Here is a 12,054-nt window from a genome sequence, read left to right as displayed (position 1 = left end):
GATGACTGAGAACCTGCTGAACTGCTTGTCCTCTTTGCAGCTGTATTGTACAAACCAACTGTATTGCCATCATGCTGACTTTTTTCTGGGTGTGCATTGAATGTAAAAGCTGAAATACGAGAAGCATTTGATTCATGCAATTTGTGCACTCGCCTTTATTCTCTCTCTCGCTGCCTCTCTCTCTCTATGATAAATCAATCAAAATGTGATAATTGCACAGATCTCTGGAGGACTGGCAAAATTACTTCAACACAGACCAAGAATAAGATAGGAACTAAAAAACAAAAGATACTGCTATATTGCTTCTTGCAATTCTTTGTATGACAAAACCTCATGCATTTAGTTAGTTTGTTTTTTTATCTCCTTCTTCCTATCACAAACATATTCTCATTTAAAACTGCAGGAAATCGAGAGGTGTCATATGTCTTTCTGGTGACATTTGTCACTGAGAAAAGCGGAGCGATCAGGCCTGGGTGCTTTGGCTGGAGGCCCTGCCATCCATCATGGAGACCGGGTGGTAAATGGCTTATGTAATTCTGTTTCAGATGAATGACCATGGAAGGGAGTGTCACCACTAACATTATTGTGATCTATACAGTAGCTATGAGAGAGGGAAAAAAGTGTAAGAGAGAAACCCTTTTGGGCCTAAAAGTGGGGACTGGCACACTGAGAGTACATGAATGAAATTGTGGAGGAGTAGTTTAACTACTTTGGTGGTAACTACGCCTATAATGATCTCATTATCAGTTAATATATTGAGTATATTTAAAATGATTCATTAATATATTTCAGCATCAGTGTCAAATGTTTAAAAAGAGACGCCGCATTGACATCACAGTTTTCTGGAGGACAAAACACACACACTCACACTGCTTGCATAACCTGTAATAAGTCTAAACCCAGTTATACTTTGACATGATATGTAATATAAATATAACATAGAATAATAGCTTTTTAAACACAATAGTCTGTGTTAAAAATCTAAAAATGGCATTTTCAGGAATGCTTATTTAACAATGTTTTGAAATAAAGTGAAATGTGTGAAAATTTTAATTTCTTAATACAACAACAGTTATCAGGTTACTGTTTAGTATTTTGTTAGCAGTGTAAACAGAACATTTACTAAATTTTTCTTTTGGAAAACACCACTGAACTGATGTCAGGGGACATATTTTTGCAGTCAGGAAGTGATCTGAAGAAAAGAAAATGATGCCTATGTGCAGGTTTTTCTCAAATCAGTTTACAAAGTCTATAAACTTAAACACTTTCTGTTCTCATAACCGCACTTACCATTACTTAATTCTAAAACATGTAACTTGAACAAAAGCTGATTCAAATGCATATTGTGACATGTGAAGCTTCTGCTCGAATTTATATGGGGAGCCTTAATTATGGTGATCCATACAACCTGTGTTTACCCACTATTTCTTCTGAAAGTGGCTTTTGTAAGGAAGCAGACCTCCGAATAGAAGTCTCAATAAAACAAAGGGAATATGATGTGGTTGAGATTTCAAAACAAATCAGAAAATTATTCTTTAGAAAATCAAGCAGACCATTGCAAAAGTAATCAACTGTACCTCAAGTACAGACAATAGTGAGAGATGCTGTAAATCTCTTTGTCAACAGAAACAACTTTACCTTATTTGGGGTAAAAATTATGTGCTTCCAATATTCAGTATTTCTGATTTTTTTTTTTTTTTTGAGTAACCACATGCCATAGTTTGTAGAAAAAGACACTAATTGTTTCTCAGTAGTTTTTAGTTACTTTGATTCCTTTGAGTCCAAATAAGTCAGACGTGTCATGTCACCATGAATTGATAAATAGAACTACAAACCTGGAGAATAAAAAAAGAATTTGATATTGGAGCAAACTGTCCCTTTAGAAAAACACTGTCTTTGTGGTATTTAGAAACTTTCTGGTATTCTATTCAGCTCCTCTTTTATCTCAGACTTAAGTGTTAGACTCGTTTTCTGTTTATGAGGCTGCAAGAAGAGAAAAGAAGACAGAAAATGACGCTGACCTTTCTGTTCCCTTTCATTTTAAGTGGTATTATCAAGAAAATGGTGCCATTTACAGCTTTGAGATGGCGCAAAGCAGACTTTGCTGAATGATTGACACAATTGCTCCTCTAATTATTCTGTGTTTCTAATAGTTATTGCATCTTTTATGAACCTGTAATATTATTCAGTCTATGGGCCAGTGATTGACAGTTTGAGTCTTTATTCTTTGAACAAAACTAAGCTGACTTCAAGACTGGAGGTTGACAAATGCAGAAAGGACACAAACAATGATGCAAATGCTCATTTTTCTGCTGCTATGCATATACCCCTATGTTTTTACCTCTTTTCCTTTTTTTCAGGTTCTAGTTGTAGTGGTGACATTTTTTTCCTTCTCTCATTGCTAACTGTCATTGTTGCTGAGAATGAGGGAAAATCCGCTGGGGTTAAATGACCTCTCAGCTCTTTCTGTCAATAACCCAGCTATATCATTTTTGCGCTCTCCTGAAAAAGCTTGTGAATAAAAACCATGACTATCTTGAAAATGGTAGTAGCAGTATGGGCGAATTGCAACCTAAGTAATGTATGTGTGTGTTTGATGGAGAGTGTGAATGTGGAAAGTGATTTTTTTTGGAAATGTTCTGCTCTACATTATGGGGAAGTAGCTCAGGGAATTTTTGCACATGCAGCATAAATGCATAAGTAAATGTTTTATTTACATAGACACTGACACTTGACACAGTCAGATTTGACCTGACTACATTACCGACTAGAGAAACATTGTGTCTCCTGAAAATGCTGTGACCCACATTATCCAGATGGTGCTGATTCACATCAGTAAGCTCAGCTTTTGAGCTTCACAGCCAGATCCTTGAAATGCTAAGACCTACAGACTGAGAGCCTAGGCAGGATTTAGGCAGCACAGAAAATCTGGGTCTGTGTGTGCAAAGCTTCTAAGAACTAAGGGACTCACTCAGGATCACTAGTGAGGTCACATTATCATGTGAACTTTTGTGGAGATACAGTCATATTAGAAGGAAGGTACACCCGGTTTTAAAGTTTTACATGCCAGGATGTATTAAAAAAATCATCTGGTCCGCAGGTTTTTAAATTATGTCATCAGGTCTTACAAATCTGTTGGTCTGGTGCACTCAGATGTGTGTTAAAACATTCCTAAGGAGGAAAAGCATCAGCAATGATCTTAGAGGAGCAATTGCTTTTGTGGTCCTGGCCCCTAAACTCAGAGTTTTAGGACTTTTAGTTCTTATTTGATGGTTTGTTTGTTTACATTTGATTTTCACATTCCTTTGTCTCTTAAGACTTTAGTTCTTTGCTTCAGTTCCTGTTGATGTAAGGTTTATTTTTTATAGTTGCTTGTTATTTTCGTAGCCTTCCATCTTATGTCCTTCTGTGTCAAGCTTATTAGGGTCTTGTCTTTGTGTGTAGTGAGTGCTTTACTGTTTTGTTTTGGCAGCTCTGTTTCTTCTGTATATTTTTTAGAGTTAACTTCCCCTGTCGTGTTATCCCTGATTGTTTTCACCTGTCTCTTGTCACCCAGGAATTTGATTGAATGCCGTGGACAACACACTCCAAGCCAATAGCACAAGTTGCCATCAAGTGTGGGATTTACCAAGGAGATGTTCTGTGCCCGCCACTGTTCTGCATACACCTGAATCCCCTCAGCCAGATCATTAACAAGACTGGCTACGGATACTGACTATGGAATGGAGCGATCATTAGCCACCTCCACTACATAGATGACATCATGTTGTATGTCATGCGTGAATGAGACATTGATTCACTGATCTATATCACTAAGATCTACATCAGCGATTTCAGAATTCAATTCAATTTTATTTATACAGCGCCAAATCACAACAACAATCGCCTCAAGGCACTTTATATTCTAAAGTGTATGTCCAAATCTCCCAAGTAGTGTTGTCAGATAGTAACAAGGACAGGATAGGCAGTCAGAATTGAAATTGCACTACAAAAAGGCAACATTACATATAAATAGGTCAGCTACAAGTACCTAGGAACCTAACAAGCAAATGGGAACTATGAAGAGGCCGCTAGGAAAGCAGAAAGTTCCAAATACCTGCAGAGAGTTAGGCAAGTCCTGAGGAGTCAGAAGATCTGGGAAATCAACACCTACACTGAAATCAAGACAAGGAAGTTCCTTAGCCCAAGTCCAACAATGACAGTCCCTGCCGGGCGACCTGCCATGCATGTTTGTTGTGTTTTCTTTCCGTACCTTGTTTCCGCCTGTGTGGCAGTGTCCGGGGTTTCCGGAGACGTCAGGCCCAGAGAGTTTCCCACCGTTAAGCCAGCCACACCTGAAGGTTAATCACACTCACCTGTTGCTGATCAGCCACATCAGAAGACCTACTTAACAGAGGAGCTGAGTTTCAGTCAGCGCTGGATTGTTGTGAGAAATCAGTCCATTTCCAGCTTGCGTGTGACAATGTCTTGGTTTGAGTCAACTGTGTGCACTAACTGCAGCCTGACGTTGTTTCCAGAGTGTTGGGGAAACGAGTGGAGGGAGTGGAGCGTGTGTTTTTTACATAGGCACCAAAAGGATAAGGATAATCACCACGGACACTGGAGAAGTCACAGCACGGGAGCGGGGAGTGAGCACATGAAGAAAAACACACACACACAGAGGATTGTTTGCACTTGTTGTCATTGTTTCACTGTAAATAAAACCCACTGTATTCTACATAGGGCGTCCTGCATTTGGGTCCTGCTTTCACATCTCTGACACCAGCACCCTGAGCCCTTATGCTAAGTGCAAGGAAGGAGGCCAATGACTAGTGAGTGTCAGAAGCACTATCCATGATAAAACAACAAAGATTCAATTCAATTCAATCCAATTCAGTTTTCTTTATACAGCGCCAAACCACAGCAAGAGTCGCCTCAAGGTGTTTTATATTGTAAGGTAGACTCTACAATAATACATACAGAGAAAACCCCAACAATGATATGACCCCTTATAAAGCACTTTGGCGACAGTGGGAAGGAAAAACTTCCTTTTAACAGGAAGAAACCTCCGGCAGAACCAGGCTCAGGGAGAGGTGGCCATCTGCCGTGACTGGTTGGGATCCATGAGTACATCAGGAAGATGGCCACAAGTGATCATGTGCTTAGTGAATACTTTAGGTAGCAGAAACCAGTTAAAGAAGAGGAAGCCTCATGGGAGGACAGGTCCCTGCATGACATGTGCCACTGGCAGATAGGAGTGGCCGATTCTGAGAAATTTTACCAGTGGCTGGACAAAGCTGGACTGAAAGATACCAAACTCTAAGCATAAGATTGATAGAGACTGGGGTCTACCACACTAGGCAAGGTGCATGCTGTACAAAGATGCCCCTGAGACAATCTAGCACATAACTACAGGGTGCAAGATGCTAGCAGGCAGGCCATAGCTGGCACGCTATAATCAAGTGGCTGGCATGGTATACAGGAATATCTGTGCCGAGTATTGCTTAGAAGTCCCATGGTAAAAATCGAATACGCCCCCTAGGATGGTTTGAAAATGACCAAGCTTAGGTCCCGTGGGACTTCCAGGTACAAAAGGACAGGCTGGTGATGGCTAACCAATGGACATAGTAGTGGTAGATAAGCAGAGAAAGATTTCCGTAGTAATAGATGTAGCTATACTGAATGACGGCAACATCACGAAGAAAGAACATGAGAAGCTGGAGAAGTACCAAGGATTGAGAGAAGAACTCGAGAAGATGTGGAGGGTGAAGGCATCAGTGGTCCCTGTGGTAATCACTCTGAACCCCAAACTGGACAAGTGGCCACATTTCATCATTACAGACCCATGCATAATTGCAGTGGTTAGCTTCTTTTTCATGCTACACTCTTTACTCCTCAGTTTGATGCAGAAAAATAAATAATAAAATAATATTTTTATTGTCCTTCACAGGCTGTTCTGCTTCACAAAACATGTTTTTATTCACTGGTATAAAGTTAAAAACGTCAAAAGCAGATAGTATGACAAGAAAATTTCACAAGTATTTTTCCACAGGTATATTCAGAGATCTGTTCATTGCTGCTTCAATATCTGGAATGAGATCCTTTGAAATCGGTCTCTCTACCTTAGAATAGATAGAGTTCAAAGACGCTTTATAGATATATGTCAATAAACAACTCATACCTATGGATAATATTGCAGCAAAATTGAATAATTCTCTTTGTATGAGTAGACAATGGTTTTGTCTGTGTACATTTCTTCTTTTGTCTCTCACACCTTTCTTTTAATATGTCTGCTTGTTTGTAAATCCTTTTCCTTTGTGAAAGTCATTTTTGTGTTTGTTTGTTCACAATCTGGATTTCTTTCTACATCCTTTTAGTTTTATTAATTTTATCTAGAATCCCAGGTATTTTGCCTTCACCTTCGATCTCATCACACCATTGTTTTTGTTCTCTGTGTTCACTCTGAGTATCTTTTTCTTTTTTTTATCTTCTGGCCTGGGCTTCTGGTGACAGATGGAGTCATGGTGGCATCATTCAGGTAAAGATGACTTGGACTGACAGGCCTGCTGAGGACACACTGGGACAGTCTCACATGCAGAAATACACGTGCACACACACACACACACATATATACTCACACATGCATGCATGCACGCACACACACAGACACACACACAGACACACATACACTTTTTACATGCCTCTTAAGCATCACCTGTAAAGAGTGATTTCTCTTGACTTAAAAAAAACTGTATATATCCATTTATTTTTTAGTTTTATTTTAAGAATGATAAACTGTTTTGATTAAAATCTCTGCTAAAGTGTAAGCTGTGATTTAAAAAGAGACTGCAAAATCACTTTATCATTAGGAAAAAGTTCACAATACTTCTTTTAGGCTTCGTTGTGTACAACTGACTTTTGTCAAACTATTCTCAATTGTACACTCAATTTATACAAGAGTCTTTAGCTGTTGTGTAAATGGAGTTATTTTGGTATTGTAGTGACAAAGAGGCAACAACTCACTATTAAAACAGTTAAAACAACAGACTATTGGTTAATTTGTGTCAGGGGCCTCATTTATATTTCTACTTTTTTCATGTAAATTTTTGAATTTGAGCTTTTATTGCATATTGTTGTTTTAGAACTCCTGTGACATAAGATGCGATACTCATAGAAGGGGAAGCTTTGCTATTTCTAAATTAACCCAACTGGTAGGTTGAGTCATCCGTGGGGTGAGTGGTTGAACAGGCTGTCTGGTGGGAAAAAGCGGATGCCGACACAATGTGCCATTTGTTGAAGTAACACATGGCTCTCTGCAGCCCTCTGTAACAGTGAGGTTTGCAGTGCAGAAGGAATTTCAAATTGTATGAAATTTTGGCAAAATTCTAAAGATAAGTAAATGCTCGAGGAAATAATAAAATTAGTTATTATTAATTGTCAGTTTTTACCATAGATCTTGCTCCACTGTTGACAAACAAATATGTAAATGCCACAGATTTTAGATTAACATGATACCATTTCAACGTCTGATCTTTAAAATGTTTGCACTTCTATCCAAGGATTGGCATTTTCCCTATACTTCTTACATCAAAATGGCAAGAGTAAAATAGCACACAACTGTCAGTTAGTTGGTTACACAACACAAAACGACAAATACAAGTAAGTAAATGTGATATTTAGAATTTTTTGTTATGTCCACACCCTGTAAAAATGGTTTTACTGAGCTCATCATTTCACATCATCACATTACTTCTCTGTTCTAGTTTTGAGGTGATGAAGTACTGAGGATAGCAGCTCTCACACCCTGCTGCTGCCCCATCTGGCCCCTCAGTGTAACTCTCGACCACAGTCACTACAGAAACTGTGACCCAATCACCTCTGCCCAGGGATCTCATAACATCCATGGCAACCGATTAGTCAGCAGACCAATCAGCCAGTCATTTTAGCCAGATGAACATGTTTGCATAGGCTGATTGCATGTTCTTGGTCACTAACAAAGTTTCAGACCTTTACACTGGCAACTTCAGTGTCTTCACTGGCAAACCAAATACATAAAAATAAATTAGATGTAAAAAAGGGGTTTCTAATTTCGAAAATCACTGAGAAATGTAGTTCTAGACAGCCGTTGTTTTACCCAGTAACTGTCATGAGTAGGACATTCCAGCTCAGCACTGAGCACCTGTGTAGGTATTCCACTTGACTGGAGTTAGTTGTTAATCCAACAGCCTTTTTCTCTGTTGAGTCAGATTACTGTGCTGTCATCAGAGTTTCATGAGGAGCGACCATCTGCTCAGATAGATCTTACAAGATGGCTGTGGGATGATACTGAACACTCTCAAGGGACGCTGACAGGATCCTATTAAATCATGGATCTCAAAATTTTGGCTTAATGCTGCCTAACTTTTACTTTTGTGTGAAAATGGCTCTATAAAACAAAACATGATGTGTAAAGTTATAAATTAAAATGAAATAAAATAAAAGCACTGCAGATTTTTAAGCTGTATATTGGGCAAACTTGATGGCATCAGGTCATTTTTTCCCAACGCATTTCATTCTTGCATAACAGCTCAAATATGATACATTTGATAAATTTATAGCAGTGCTTAGCCAAGTAAAGAAACACATACACAAATCTATTTAACTGAAAACATTTTCCTTTTTGCTTCACACTCATCCACAGCTTGTGAGCAGCACAGGTAGGTCACACATCCTGGAATATATGTAGTTTGCAAAACAAACCAGAAAAATATTGTGGGAGTGTTGTGTAGGAGACACAGTTGTGAAAATGCGGCACCTGACAAAACCCCCTCAAAGCTAAAAATAAGGTGTTCTGTTTTGTTGTTTCCAGAAAGAAAAGAGTTAAATCTATCTAACGCATTATGATCCTTCGTTTGGGCAAGAACACGTTCATCAGCAGTTAATAGTAAGAAACCATCTGCTTAGATTTTACAGGATTGACGGGGCAGTGCAAATACTGATGACTTCTGCGGAGACAAGATACTTCACCATATGCTAACAGAAAGCAGCACTCTTGGCAAATACTATAGCTTTACTGTAACATAATAATGAAAAGAGAGCGCCTGAAAAAGGAGAAAGGGAAATTGGAGTCGGAGTGATGGGAAAAGAGAAAACGCTGACAGAGACAGGAAAGACAAATTGAATGAATCCAAACAGAGAAGGAAAGATGAAAGCATTAGGATAATGATGATGGGAGGTTATAGAAAAGGACAAGACAGTAAAGAAGAGGAGCAAAAATGACACTGAATAAAAGAGGGGTGAGGGAAACATGGCTTAAAACTAAAATAGAAACAAAGAAATTAGGAATTACAGTTCTGCGTTAAGTAACAAAAAGCTTTAAAGAAAGATACTCAGTACGTTAATCAAATTGAAACTAAGCTCAGATGAAATAGAAACACAAAAGGACAGAGACAGATAATGAGGAGAAAGGTTTGTATTCCCATTACTTGTCTGTGATGAATCATAGTCCATTTAATTATGCGATTAGCCAACACACACACAAACAGATAGAGTTTCTAATGATAGTATTGTGGTCAGCCATTAGGCTTCACCATGACAGACTAATAGAACTTCCTATTAAAGCCAGCCCCCTTCTCACAATAGCAAGCGGTTCCTTTAATTACTCAAAGATTTCCTCTGAATATATGTTGCCTGTCTGAGTCCCTAATGACTGTGGCTGGAACATTACAGGGATCCATTAAGGAGCATTTTTCCCCCACTGAGGGCAAGTGCAACGCTTATGCACGAATACAACTTTCTGTATGAATGTATTACTGTCATTCACAAAACACACACATGCAGAATCTCTGCAGTGATTTTGCTGAACGATAAGAAGAAACTATAGAAATATTTAATGATTTAGTGCAGCTTGTTTTTTTTGTTGTTGTTTTTTTAAATATATAAGCCTTGCGTATCTTGTTGCACTCCTCCTGGACACCTTCCCATTTCTGCACTCCTTCCTGATTGAAGAAACATAAAATGTATCATTTGTAAAGGTATCAGAATATTTGTCTTAACTATCAATGTGCACTGGAATTTTTAGAACACTTCACTACATATAAAATTGTATTATGGCAAATTGTACTTAAAATATTAAAAGTAAAAGTAATTATTCTGTGGGAAAGTATTTTATATATATATAATAACTCTACTGATGTATAAGGTTGAGCTTAGTTTAAATACTTTTTACATACTTTAGCTTCACTGCGTATGACTCTGGATACTATAGCTCCTGGATACTGTGCATGTGCAAACAAGCAGAGAAAACTGTTGACTTCTCATCTTGTCCAGCTCCAGCCATTGTTAACGTGCCACTGACATGCCCATCGAAACAACATGTGCCATACATTCTAACTGAAGAGCGGTCAAGAAAAGTTAAGCCTGCTTCCAGAGACAATAACCAACTCATTCCACAAAATGGGAGTCATTTAAAAAATGATACAAACAGATGAGAAGCTCCATGACAGAATGGTGTTTTCAGATAAAAGCAGTAAAAATCACGATAAACTTATTTGCCTGTATAAGTACTTATACAATTTCAGCATGACAGGTGTGTATACATAAGGGCCATATCTACTCATTTGTACAAGTCATTTCAGTCTTTTATTACTTAACCCAGTGTTGGGAAGGTTACTTTTAAAATGTATTCCGTTACAGATTACAGAATACATGCCCCACTGTAACGCAGTGGTTCCCAAACTTTTTTTGCCAGGCCCCCTTTTTTACAAGAAAAATGTTCGCGCCCCCCCACCTAACCCCCCCGCACAAACACATCCTCCAAACACACACACCCATATTTTGTTTACAAACTCCATTGCGGTTTATTTCACACCTCAAACATTTAGTAAATAATTAAGCAAATACAAGTAAACGGCAATAAATTACAGGTAGTAATAAAATATACTACTAAGTCTTTTACGCTACGTCCACACCTACACGGGTATTTTTGAAAACTCAGCTGTTTCTATGCGTTTGGGCTTTTCGTCAACACGTAAACGGCGTTGCGATTCACCGAAAACGGAGATTATTTAAAACTCCTTTTTTGCGTTTACGTGTGGACGAGGATTACAGAGTTCGTCACGCAACGTCAAAGGTATGTGCCTCTTTTCACGTCACGCTGTGCGCCACGTTATTGTTTACATGAGATGAATTGCAGAATGGCAGATAGAGACAAAATACTGTTACTGTTAATCTGACTATCTGCAGGTTTTACAGGCTTACATAGACACACGCAGTTACTGTCCCTCCATTTAGAAAGGCAGAGGCGTCACGGTGTAATTATTTTACGTGTAGTTGTTTTTTTTCCTGTGTAATAATTTTCAACATTGCTGTCAATACATTTTTCAAAAAATGCCTCTATGTGCAAAATGGGTTTAAACACATAAACAGCTGTGGGATACTGATTGTCCGTGATTTGAACCGGGGGAACAAATTACGGCAGGATCAGCCTGATGTTATTTGTATCCCACTGTAACTTTACTGCATAAAGAGCTAACATTTGCTGACAACAAATGTCAGGTGTAGTTAGTTATTACAAGAAGTGTTTGTGAACTAAAAATCAAGAATGTGGGATACTGTTTGTCCGTGATTTGGAGAGCCCAGCGCTGCTCCCGACGCAGGGAAAACTATTTGCAGGGGAGACCTACCTTGGCACTTGTGCAGGTGAAGCCAAAGTGAAGATATGCTTCACCATATTTTCCTGTCTTTGGCTTGGAAGGAAGTTGGTTTGGAAACATATTTGGCGATGCTTCATCTCCTGCTTTGCGTTTGTGTGGGAGCCCCGTCAAAAACCTGCCCACAGTGTCCAAGCGCTCTTTTTTTTCTTTTTCTTTTCATACCTTGGGAACCTCTGGCTTAACCTAACTTACAAGTAACTTCATAGCAATGCTGAAGCAGCTAGCTAGGTGCATTTTGTCAATCTTGCTACCAATCAAAATTCTTAGAAGTCCATTGAGCTCATTAGAAGACAAATAACACGATGGTTCTATCATCTAAATAGAAAATTATCATGCAAGTCATATATGCTCCCACTTTAAATACTCTTATTATAATGCAAAC

The 12,054-nt window shown here is 38.6% G+C and overlaps 1 long non-coding RNA gene across 1 annotated transcript; it reads left to right on the top strand.

The window, feature by feature from the left end:
* The first annotated feature begins 265 nt into the window (after positions 1-265).
* Positions 266-6,987, top strand: LOC120443131. Its single transcript, XR_005615164.1, has 4 exons — positions 266-517; positions 3,557-4,628; positions 4,723-4,811; positions 6,493-6,987. It is a non-coding gene; the product is annotated as an uncharacterized LOC120443131 (long non-coding RNA).
* The last annotated feature ends 5,067 nt before the right edge of the window (positions 6,988-12,054 follow it).

The sequence above is a fragment of the Oreochromis aureus genome, linkage group 12 (assembly GCF_013358895.1).
Source record: "Oreochromis aureus strain Israel breed Guangdong linkage group 12, ZZ_aureus, whole genome shotgun sequence".
Taxonomy (NCBI): domain Eukaryota; kingdom Metazoa; phylum Chordata; class Actinopteri; order Cichliformes; family Cichlidae; genus Oreochromis; species Oreochromis aureus.
The sequence above is the reverse complement of the archived record's forward strand: the minus strand, read 5'-3'. Positions and strand labels throughout refer to the sequence as shown.